This window comes from Armigeres subalbatus, chromosome 2 (assembly GCF_024139115.2).
Source record: "Armigeres subalbatus isolate Guangzhou_Male chromosome 2, GZ_Asu_2, whole genome shotgun sequence".
NCBI lineage: Eukaryota > Metazoa > Arthropoda > Insecta > Diptera > Culicidae > Armigeres > Armigeres subalbatus.
The window spans coordinates 31,244,274-31,257,230 of NC_085140.1; the positions used below are offsets into that span (position 1 = coordinate 31,244,274).

At 35.4% G+C, this 12,957-nt stretch overlaps 1 protein-coding gene across 6 annotated transcripts in view; it reads right to left on the minus strand.

Moving 5' to 3' along the window:
* LOC134218414 (neurabin-1) overlaps positions 1 to 12,957 on the minus strand; it is a 217,043-nt gene that overhangs the window by 125,415 nt on the left and 78,671 nt on the right. For all 6 annotated transcript variants that reach the window (XM_062697377.1, XM_062697375.1, XM_062697374.1 and 3 more), the window contains exon 3: positions 10,532 to 11,106. The gene's annotated coding sequence lies outside the window, so the exon portion shown is untranslated. The remainder of the gene's footprint in view (positions 1 to 10,531; positions 11,107 to 12,957) is intronic.

Sequence of the window (12,957 nt, forward strand, 5' to 3'; positions counted from 1 at the left end):
GTCTTTAAAGAAGCATTGATTGAATTCTTTCAGGTTGGCATAACGAAAACATCAGGACAGTTTCCTTATTTTCGTTCCCAACGTGGGGTGGAGCTGGCACCAGTCCTAATAGAGATGTATGCAGAAAAGCATTCTCTAAACCTAAACTTTTGGGCAATTTTATTGATGTTTATTGCAAAAGTACATACAAACCTATCCTTGTTTGTACGGATCGTTAAAATTCCTGCTACAGTTCATAAAGTTCTGGCGCATTACTCACCTGTACCTTTAGGCATCTGTCGGAAGAAACAGCATAGAGTCCGTATGAACAGTTCTAGACTAACATTTGAAAAGGGCGTAAGAGCCAAAATTATTTTTTCTGATTCCTCATCTACATACAGAGCATCCAGTTTTCCGCGAGCGGTAATGGCCGCCAGCCTGCCTGCGGGTTAGTCTCTGATTTGACGTTTGTGGAGGTCAATTCTGATCAATGTGGTATATAAAAAGGTGCTGATGAAGCAAATTCAAGCCTTTATATACACCCCATTGATCAAAATGCTTGGAACGGTGGGTGCAGTTGACCTCCACAAACGTCAAATCAGAGACTAACCCGCAGGCAAGCTGGCGGCCATTACAGCTTGCGAAAAACTGGATATGCATAGACAAAGTACTGGAAAGAATAAATTTTGGCTGTTACGCCCTTTACGAATTGATGCAATGCGTAGTTTTATAATATTTTCAAGATTCAAAAAGTCATTTGAGATCGTAGCAATCTGTGCGCGAAGGTGGATGTCGAAATTTTTCATCCACGTGAATTTTATTTTTCCATCAGCGGTTTTTGTTTATTTTGGCTGATGGATGGCTCTGATTTATGCGTCGGTTGTGATTGTTGTGAATATTGTGCCATGCCATCATGTTCAAGGCTCTCATTGATGTGTAAGATTTATCCGCAGTACAATTAGCACGTGCTGTCATAGCAGTCATTGCCGCAATCCACCACGTGGCAACAAAATTTTTAAAAATATCAAAGTAGCTTTTTTTTGGAGGTATGTTATCCTTAGGCGGCAATCTGGCGCCTATTTGACGTTGCGATTAAAAATAAGCGGAGTAGAAGATTTTTTATGCGCGGTACAATACTAATCATCATTTGTGATTTTGCTACTTCTTCGATAATTTCGATGGACGGAACAAAATAAAAGGTCTTAAAATTTTGTTGAAGAAAGTGCGGTGGCCAGTGAATTTTGAAATTCAAATTCCCGGTTATTTCCCGGTTTTCTCCCGGTATTATGAAAAATTTCCCGGTACAAACAAATATATAAGTATTAGAAAAAAATCAAAACCCACGAATTCATAAATATTAAAAATAGAAAAGAATTTCCATATAAACAATTATACTGCAACTGCAAAATTAAATGTAGAAGAGTGATTTTTGCTGGCTAAATAATACTATTTTTTACTTAATTAGTTTGATTTTTTTTATTCTAGTAAGTATGAACTCATGACAAATTATTTAGACATTGCGATTCTGCAGAAAAATATCGAAAAATATTTTTAAAAAATGTTCTAACAACTTCTCTGTATCGAATTTATTCAAACCATTCAACAATTTGATAATAAACGCAATTTTTTTGAGAACATTTGTACAATGTATAGAAAACAGTTCATGCAAATCTGTTAAATATGCTGTTAAACTCGAATCCTTTCGACAGACATTTTCAGACATATTTGCTGATTTTTGAGAACACAGTTCCTTAACACCTTTTACTAATGTGAAAAATGTACCTGAAATATTTCAAATGGAAATGATTGACCTCCAATGCAACAACGAGCTCAAATCTAAATTTTAGAAAGGCACATCTCTTGTAAGATATTTTCTCTCTTCAGACGTACATATATGTATGAACAACTCTTATCAAGAATGAAAGCAGTAAAAAGTAATTGTTAATCTTCATTATCTGCTTACAAAATTTGATCACCGATTGTGAAATCAATATGCGTCGAGTATTGGAAAAAACCAACAATTCCATGACCTGTTACGTAAAACGAAAAAGAAAATAAGCACAATTAAAAAAAAATCAAACGATAATATCGTGCTTAGTTTTTCTTTTAAAAAAATTAGCCATTCTGCAAAACTAAGCCCCATTCTGAAAAAAAACTTACTTTGGGTATTTTTAAAATGTATAAAAAATATGTACCGATTATTTCCTGGCCCGCCAGCAAATGGCTATTCTGAAAATTGGCCCGTGGCTTGAAAAGGTTGGGTAGGCCTGTTTTACAAAAAGACAAATGCAGATTTGAAAATTTTCCCGGTGGTTATTAAATTTCCCGCATATTTCCCGACATTTTCCCGGTGATTTCCAATTCCCGGTTTTTTCCCGGTTCTCCCGGTTTTCCCGGTTCGCTGGTCACCATGTGCTATGTAATGAAGAATGGAATAGTTTCAATAGTGCAGTTTTCTGTAAAAAAACAACCTAGGGATTCCGGTGAGATTCACCTTTGATTGTTTTATATTCGGTGTTGGTCCAAGTGTATCCTTTTGTTGAATATAATCAATGAATATTTTATATAATGTTTGTTTGTATTACAAGTACAAATATACCATCACTGTACTGCCGTTCTACGCATAATTGTCCCATAATCCCATATAACCTTTGATGAAAAATCTCAAACTCGAGTCAATTTGTCCCACTGAAAAAATGAAGCTGTTGTTTGATGATAATAGAGACTGATAACCGTTTGAATAAGTAGTGATTCATTTTATGTCCTGGAAAAGTGCTGCCTACGCTCATAACATCCCAAAAATATTTGTTAAATTTTAAGATCTAATCGATCCTGAAATTACTGGGACAAATTGACTCGAGTTTGATTTTTGTCATCAAAGGTAACATGGGACAATTATGTGTAGAACGGCAGTGTAGTTATGTCATTTATTGTCCTTTTTCCGCAACATTTATACATTTCTCACCAGATTTTTGAAAACGCTGTATGTCCAAAAGAGAGGCTCTCTGTTTGTTTACTTTCTCTTTCGGTTATTACAAAGCCGTAATAACATTTACATCGGAGTTTTCAGCAAAGTTTATAGCATGCTGAGATGAAAATATTGCCACAAATGCGAAATTAGCCTAAAAATTAGCAAAAAAAGAGCGTAACGAAAAAGACATTAAAAAATAAATGCCGGTCACTGTACGACGCTTTCAAAAATCATGCCAGATTTATTTCAAATATGACACTTAAGATGTGTTTTGTTCGATCATTAGAACTCCTTATCATTTGGTTTTTCCAAAGATATAATCAAATATGCCAGTTACTCTACCTCGAACTCTTGTCCAATTGAGTCCTAAAGCCCTACATCGTTTATGGTTGCAAACGATTGTGAATCGGCCAAGAATACACGAACCGATGTGATATAAATTTTAATAATAGTCTAAGTCAGTGAAAATTTAATTTTTGTGTTTGAGAATGTTTAAGACATGTTTTGGGCTGAGCAACATACATAGGCAACATATCAGAAGGAATGAACCATCAGCCCAAAACGTCAGGTCCATATATTAACTGTCAAAGGTTGAGTAAAGTACCCTGCGGTGTTTTGCTAGTGCGTTTGAATCATATCATTTCGTATGTCAAATAAGACCGAAAATGTCGAAGAAGCATTTTCCTTCTATTTTTAAATTTCAAATTGAATAATGCTCCTCTCGACTTTTGAGTCGGAAGAAAAACTGACACATTCAGGATGATTAGCTTCATCGTTCCTTGAAGGGAAATCGAACATCGATTCTTCGTTTAGGACCCAATTGGGGTAGACACATTAGTTTGCACACGAAGTGTTATAATATTCTTATAAAGACCCCATTCGATTTTAGCAACAAAACCATTTGATTTTGACAAGTCATTTTTTTAAATTTTATTATTCTTTTTTGTTAATTGCTTCTAATCCGTTACCGTATAATACGCGTAAAAAAACTGGTTAGAAACCTCAACTGAAGTAGAAAAAAAACTCATAAAATTTTTTTTTAACTAAACTTACAGAAAAACACTTTCAAAATCCGCAAAAAAAAACTGATTAGATCCCGAAGCTGACGTGAAAAAAAATCATAAAAATACGCGTAAAAAAACTAGTTTGACCCCGAAGCCAAGGAAAAGTAATAAAAAAAAACTCGTAAAACATATCCGTTAAAAAGGCGTAGATGTCAAAATCCGCGTAAAAAAGAGTCAAAGTGTGTCTAGTGTCACAATAAGTGAAAAAATGTGAACTAGGGTTACCGCTCCTTGAATTCATACCAGGGCTGGTAGCGATCAATGCTGCTCAAAATAGTGACTTTAGTGACCAACAATGGCGAAAAAAAGGACCAAATAGTGACTTTTATCTGCAGTGACAGAAATGGACTTTTATTTAAGGTTAATAAGGCTGAAACAAATAATTTTCAAAAATTATGTCTCCCCCTAATATCTTTTGGTCGAAAATTTCAATTTGAATGGGCAATAAATTCCAAAAAAATATGAATTGCCAAAACATTATTCAACAAATCCGATGAAAACATCACATGACAAGTGAAGTTTGTTTTATTTGATTCTTTTTAATATTTTTTAAAATTTTGCACCCCCTTCCTTTGTGGAAAAGCACAACTTTGAGGCAAGTCATACAGAATAATGTGCAATAATGTTTATTATTCAGACTCAGTGGCGTAGCCACGGGGGTGGTTTTGGACATAATCCCCCCCACCCCCAGAGACAAAATTTTTAGAAGAAAAAAACTTTTCGAACCTTCTCGAAATTAAAATATGTTCACCCGATTGGTGATACTGGCAATTTTATAGTAATTTTCGTTATAATTCTTGTTTTAAAATGTCCAAAGTAGCCCCTGATTTATCAAAAGAAGCCCCGCATGACGGTACCATCTCTCTCTTATGGCCCAGCTGGTAAGGGCGATGACAACTACAGCGTCGGGTGGCAAGACCGCGTGAGTTCGAATCCCGCTCGAAGAAAGTAAAAAATATGTTCCATTTCAATTATGAAAATATAACAATAATATAAAATAAAAAAACTATGTAAGACAATTAGAAAACAAAAAATGCCAATAAAAAAAAAAATTTTCTTGTTTTTAAAATTAAGCATTTATTCAGCATTTCGGATGCTGAATAAATGCTACTCAGCGAAATTTCTACTTTATCGATAAAGTAGGATTGAGCATTTAAGCAGCCATATATTGGGCCAAAACCTGCATTAAAATAGCATTAAAGGCGACTACAGGGCTTATTGGCATTTAATGTATTGCAGTAAAGGCGCATATAATGCCACTTAAATGCTTTATATAATGCTTACCGAGTAAAGTCTGAAAACATAATGAGAGCATATAGAAAACATATTTTGATATTGATATCAAATTGAAATCATTTTTTTTTTTTTCAAAAATGAATCATCATGACTGATTACATATTTTGATCTCATTTTGCTGTTGATTTCTCGAGAAATCAGATCTATTGTATGATCTGACATCAAACTGTGTACTTATTTTGTTATCGGAACCAATATCAAAATTAGTTTTCGATTTGCTCTCATCGATAGCAGGAATAGTTTTCGATTTGATGTCACAGTAAGATTTTTCTGCTATAGATTTTGATCTTTTAACCGTTAAAACGACCAAAAGGATATCAACCTGAGTTATCAAAATTAGGCGATTTCACAACAACTATGCTCTTAAGCTTTGCTCGGGTACTGGTTACCTGGGTAGCACTTTTTATTACAGAAATTTATATCATTAATTTTTAGACATAGATTTAATTCGACTCACATAGTTTATAAATCTGAAACCCAAGAATTATTTCAAAACCTAAAGATTTTTTTCAGGACTTTAAAAAGCTTAAACAAGAAGTTCGAACTACCAACCAATGAATTACCGATTTTCCTCGATGGAATATCCAAAGTTTATGCAGTTTCAAATGTTTAAATCAGAATATAGGGTTCCTTACCCCATTCCCGGCCTAACATGCATACGACTGCATTATTTAATTGATATTTATGACAGGAAGCAACTTTTCCTGTATTTCGTGTGCCGTGCAATACTGCAAAGGGGTTCACTTCTGCTTAAAAACAGCTTTTCTTGGTAAACATCGTTTGAAAAAGCTTTCATTTGATTTAAATTAACGATGTGCAGCACTCATTTCAGTCATAGCGATTGCATATCCGGCCCACTTCCAAACCAGTTTCCGGCCTAAGCAAAATTTCGCTCAATCTATCAACATCTTACTCTCATTCTCTCTCGGGACGGTAGAAAATGCGAGGTAAACAAAAATATGCACGTTCAACGCCGACATGATGCCAGATGGTATTATTTATAATAATTTTTATTTAGTTGAAAAGATATATTCACTCATCCAAATTACTTCCAAACGCTTAAAACTATATTTTTTATTAGTTCTAGTGAAACGAACAAATAGAAAAGATTGAAGTGCATCAGTTTAGAATTATTGTGTGGTGATTAACAGATTGAAGCAATGATTGTATCGAGAACTGTGACGATTTTCAGGTAGGTGTTTATATTAAAATACCGTTTTATAAAAGTGGAAAGATTCACTCCGGCTCAGTGGTGTAGCAACGGAGAGCGAATGTTCGGAATCTACATTTTTATTTTCTATAATTGGACCAATTAGGAGTGAAATAAATAGTTGGATAATATTGAGTATTGTGCGAAATAAATGGGAGACTTTTTAAAAATTATCAATCATAAACCTACGGCTTCCAAAAAGTATAAATCCTTAGTTTTCTGTGCAGTGAGCCGGGAATCGGGTCCATAGGCCCAAGTAGTGATTTACCCTATTTTGATAAATTCTTAAATATTTATCAGAGTAGATGTCGAGAGACCATTCATTTTGCTCCTTACAGAAACATTAATCTTTCTATGGGGATCCCTTGCACACTAAGTTTTTATTTCTGCAGCTCAGCAAAAATCCGCAAAGCCGTGTACCCAGCAAAATAAGTTCTGATATCCCGGAAAAAATGATGTGATTTTCAGCAACTTCGACAGAAATCTCAGCAAGTATCAATCAATCAGAGAGGCAAACTTCTCCATTTTGATTTAAAAATGAATATTTTTATTTTATTCTTCAAAATATATTAGTGTTTGTTATAAAAAAGCTGAGAAGCTTGTTTGTTTTGAGTATGCACTAATGAGCATTAGAGCAAGCCCTCGCTCACTAATGATTTCCCCGAAACAACAGTAAAAATGTAAATTAAAAAGAACAATCTGAATATTCAACAGTTTAAAACCTCTTTTAAAAACTGTTAAACTCTACACTTTATCAATTAATAAAAAAAAATTAGCCGAGTCAGCTATTGGGTTTGTGAATATATTTAGATCCTCAATCCGCTGTGCCCATCCTGCTTTCATTACTATATCCCCAATCATAAACACAAAACCTCTTCAATTAATCACTGTTGAAAAACTAATGACAACATCGAGATTCACAGCGAATCTGAAATCACGAAGAAGTTCCTAACAGCGTTCAGGTCAAAAAGTACTAAGTGGTCATTTTTTTTTTAATAAGTCATTTCAAGTCAGTTTTGAATAAAGCATCTTTCGACGGATAAAGTTTCATTTTTTTCAACATTTTTTTCTCATTTCACGACGAACATAGTCAAAAGTTTCAAAACAGTTAAAAATAGTGACTTTTTCCGAGAAAAAGTGACTTTAGTGACTTGAGGTAGTGAACGACCCGAAAAAAGTGACCAAGTCACTAAAAAGTGACCCGCTACCAGGCCTGTACCGTGTACCCAAATCAAAACCATTTGAAAGCAAAGAATTGGTGTGCAAATTGTTTTATTTCTCATCAGTTTTTTTCATCAGTGAGCACACCGGATAACAAAAATAATTGTTATTGATATATGAGCATGCTGTTAATAATGGAACAGATACCCTAGCATGAAAAAAACGAAAACCTTCCGACAATGAGATTGATGCTCTCTCAAAATTTGGCGAATATCAGTCCTAAATTATATTTCAGCACTTTTTATACATTTTTTTTATGTTGGGTTTACAACTATAGAAGTGACAAAACAGATTATGTTTTCGGAAAGCTAACCTGAATTGAAAATGTTGACGTTATTATTATTAGCCAATGAGAAACGTAACTTCGAGAAACCAATACAGCATTTTATGTCACAGCAAATTTTTGGATGCCTTCGAAACTTTTATGTTCATTCTAATCTTTGGACCGGCCGCAACTCTGGTGATTTTGGGGCCATTTGCACATAATTGTATTACTAGCATCTTTTCTTAAGGTTATCTCGCGCACGTCCTGTTCCTTCGACTGTAATTTCGAAACTACTGTAATTTGAAATACACAATTCGCAATGAAATTCACGTAGTGTAAATTAGACATGGTGATGCCGTCTTATACAAAATTTCTTTATAATCAACCCAGGAGGCGACATATTAAAGACCTTTGAAAGTGATGCAATTTGATTCCTTACACTCTTTATACGCCAGTGTGTATCAGCAAAGAACATGCAGTAGCTGTAAGTATCCATCAACCGATGTCTAATGTTTAATAATTCGGTCATGGAGGCCTCACAGCTGGATCTCAAATACTTAGCTGAGCAAAACTGATTGTTCGTTACTAAAAGCACACAATGAACCATGCAATTATTCTGGGCATTATGTCGATGCTGATTAGGCATCAGGAGGTGCATAAAAACGTAATCTTAGAGGTTCAATCAAAGTTAATTGCCTATTTCCGGGGATTAAACCACCCGACTTGGACATTGTAATCTTAGAGGTTTCTTCGTGATAAATAAAAAAAACAGAAGAATTTTGATTAAAGAACTCCTTGTAGAAGGTTCCTATCGTTGAAAATGCATTCCGGGGAAATTCAGGCGAACTTCCTGTGAAGTGGTTTCTTGTGGAAACTGAGAAGAACTTTCTCGAGGAAATTCAAAAGATTCAAATAATAAAAGTTTCCCGAGATTTTTTTTTCCTTCTACGAAAGTTTTAGCAGTTTGTACGGGAAATTCTTTGCAACATCTACAGGATATTAAAAGCCATCGTTTTATTCAGCGAATCAAATATATGTGCCAGAAATTTTCATAAGGTATAGGAAGGTAAGGTGTGTCCTCTGTTCATTGTTCAAATTGCTTATGTATATTTAGCCAATTTTGTAAGGTCGAACTACTATCGTGATATTTGATTATTAATTGACCACGAAATAAATAATGCCAATCAACGAAAATATAATCACTCATAAGTTAATTTCCTTAAGTTCAATACACTCCAGTTGAATACAGTCCACAAGTAACCTCCATTCGAAAATACTTATCTTTCACAATCATCTGACCTATAAGCAACGAACAATCTCACATTTCTTATCGCATGTTAACTCGCTCACAACCTTCCTCCAGCTTGCCGGTGCCTTGAAAAGTGAACCCAAAGTTTCCGATTTGACAGCGATGATGCATAGAGAGGGCCCAGCAAATATAACAAAAACAAGCAAACCAGTGCAAGTGTTACGACACTGGCTGGCTGATGCACACCGCTTAATCAAGAGCGGTCGACTCCATGGGTAAAGAGGGGAGGGGAATCGTTAATAAAACAAAAATGAAAGTGACAACTGTAATGAGTAGGGTGAGTCAAATTATGAATGGCCGCTCCGAGTGACATTTTGGTTCCATTTTGGGATTTTTTCGCCAATATTGTTTCAACAGTACTTCAAAACCCGTTATTTTTGATACGCTTCTTTTGCGTGTTATGCTGAATATAGAACCGCTACTTTTACTACCACTTCTGGAAACAGAAAGCAAATCCTTCAAATCAGGGGGGGGGCTAATGGACAATGTAGTCAGAATCGTATTTTAAAAGCAAGTGAGGCAGAAAAGAGCTTCGACCAGCAATGTGATGTCGCGCGCGCGTGTTCCAAAATGGAACTCGAAGAAAAACATAATCCATATGCAATCCCTCCAATGAGGAGGACGAATTGGATCTAAATGGAAGAAAGGTGGAAATTGATGACAATTACAGCAGTGGGGGTAGAGGCAACCGAAAACCCACCAGCAGGGGTGTGAAATTTCTTGTTCGCTTTTACGGATGGGCGATTGGTAGGTCGATTGGTGTGGTTACATCAAACGTGACAAGTGAAACGGAACGAAAACGATTTTTAATCGTTTTGACAGGTGAATGGCTGGTGGAAACTAGATGTAAATCGTGATAATTGATTTGGAATGTGTGGTCTTATTAGGAAATTTTGTTGAAACTGAATTACCGAAAACTTGTATATAGGATCACGCATCGTTACAAACTAATAAGTCTATTAATATTATAATAGTTTTTAATGATTACAAAATCAGAACCCCAATCACCTCGCCTAATCATTGAATATATTTGTAAAACAGCTAATTTATCATAATGATGATGTATCCTTGTTGGTTTCAGATGACTGTACAAAAATGGACAAGCTATTACTCACTAGGCATGATTTCATTTCAATTCTATTATTGAACCTTTCAAAATTTGATGAAGTCTCTTGAGTACAGCTTATTTGCAGACAAAAAACTAAGTATAGCTTACCTCCAAAAAATGAATTCCAGATTTATTAGTTAGCGAGTAATCGCAAAGTTTCTCGTGCTTCTCTTATGCAATCGGCAATCCCTCGCAAGTATCACGTCTAACGTTGTCGCAGATGGCAGGTCGCCGTCATCTTCATATTGATTACACCACCAGTGCACTCCATTGATTCTTCTATTTGTGTACTTCCTTCACTTTCCACCACGACCGTTTTCAATGATTATTTTGCGATACTGCACTAAACCCATCCACCGGCACATGCACGCACACCGTTAGCCGTACTGCACTGCTGAACTCATATCGCGAGGGGCTTGTTGGATGCAGCCCCGAAAACCCCCATCGATCCCACGAAATTTTGCACACTCACACCCATTTGCTATGGCCACGCAGTAGAAGGTGATTCCTTCTTCTTCTTTTTTTATACGCGAAATTATGAACCGTTGTTTACATTTTGTTCGAGGGTTGCACACAAAAGGCTTACTGTATGTCATGCACTCGCCACATTTTTATTCTGATTCAAGTGCGGGCTGTTCCGGTACTTTGCCGCTGGTACACAGTTGTAAATCGGTGGGGTATATCTGAAACGAACAATGACAAAAGAAGGAAACAAATTAGACTATCATTGTAAATTTTTATATTAGGGGAAGAAATAAAATTTGTAAATGGGCATTTTTTTACATAGATAACAATGGAAACATGAAAATACTATTCAAAAGGAATACAGAAGGGTTTTACGTTAATTGAATATCTTCAACCAGGGTAATTTTGGGAACTACTACGACTCGTAGTCTACGAGTAAGAGGCTTGGAAGTGTAGTGGCTACCGCTCATGTTTAAATGTTAAAGGCTGTACTGCGGCACGGACCCCTGATGATTTGAATGTTATCTACCTCATACATATTTATAGGATTCGTTATAAATTTAAACTTCTGGTAACTCTATGCTCTTCAGATACAAAAAAAGCAATAGGAGGAAGGCAAGCTGAACAAAGACTGCTTTAATATCTTAGTTGTAATGACTTCCCCTCATGTATTAGTAAAACATACCTGAGCAGGAGAAATTGGCTCAATAATACCTAATTCTGTTATTGATACCATACTCTGTTGTGAACTAGCCCTGCATAAGAGGTAAAATACCAAAGGAATAATACCAAAAATTAATATGCACAATACTTGAACCATAAAGTACTCTCTTAATAAATTATATTTCAATACCAAATGCATAACAAATTATTATTCGTTTGGTATTGGAATATCTAAGCATGTCAAGCCTCAAGTATTTTGCATATAAGTTTTCAGTATTATTTTTTGGTATTTTACCTCTTATGCAAGGCTAGTTCATTCCAATTTCTATTATCGAGGTCGTCGCCCCTGCACGGGTATAGCTAACGAATGCTTTCTAAAAATTGTAGAAAATCTCAAGCATAGGGTAAATCACTACTTGGGCCTATGGACCCGATTCCCGGCTCACTGCACAGAAAACTAAGGATTTACACTTTTTGGAAGCCGTAGGTTTATGGTTGATAATTTTAAAAAAGTCTCCCATTTATATCGCACAATACTCAATATTTTTCAACCATTTATTTCACTCCTAATTGGTCCAATTATAGAAAATAAAAATGTGCATTCCGAACAATCACTCTCCGTTGCTACACCACTGAGCCGGAGTGAATCTTTCCACTTTTACAAAATGGTATTTTCATGTAAACACCTACCTGAAAATCGTCACAGTTCTCGACACAATCATTGCTTCAATCTGCTAATCACCACACAATAATTCTAAACTCACGCACTTTAATCTTTTCTATTTGTTCGTTTCACTAGAACTAATATAAAAATATTAGAATACATTTAAAAATGTATCCTCAAACCGAACAAAAATTCACCTCGGCCTAAGAACTTCTAGCTGCACCGTGCTGCCAGAAGGCCAGGAATCTTTTTAAGTATGAACAAAATCTTCAACGTTCATAGGAAAACTATCTAATTAGTTGACCGTATCATGTTATTTGTAATTCTCTCGATTTCAAAAAGCGACAAAAATATAGTTTTTAAGCGTTTGGAAGTAATTTGGATGAGTGAATATATCTTTTCAACCAAATGAAAATTATTGTAAATAATACCATCTGGCATCATGTCGGCGTTGAACGTGCTTATTTTTGTTTACGTCGCATTTTCTACCGTCTTGAGAGAGAATGAGAGTAAGGTGTTGAGAGATTGAGCGAAATTTTGCTTAGGCCGGGAACCGGTTTGGAAGTGGGCCGGAAATGAAATCGCTATGACTGAAATTAGTGCTGGACCTCGTTAATTTAAATCAAATAAAAGCTTTTTCAAACGATGTTTACCAAGAAAAGCTATTTTTAAGCAGAAGTGAACCCCATTGCAGTATTGTACGGCACACGAAATTTAGGAAAAGTTGCTTCCTGTCATAAAT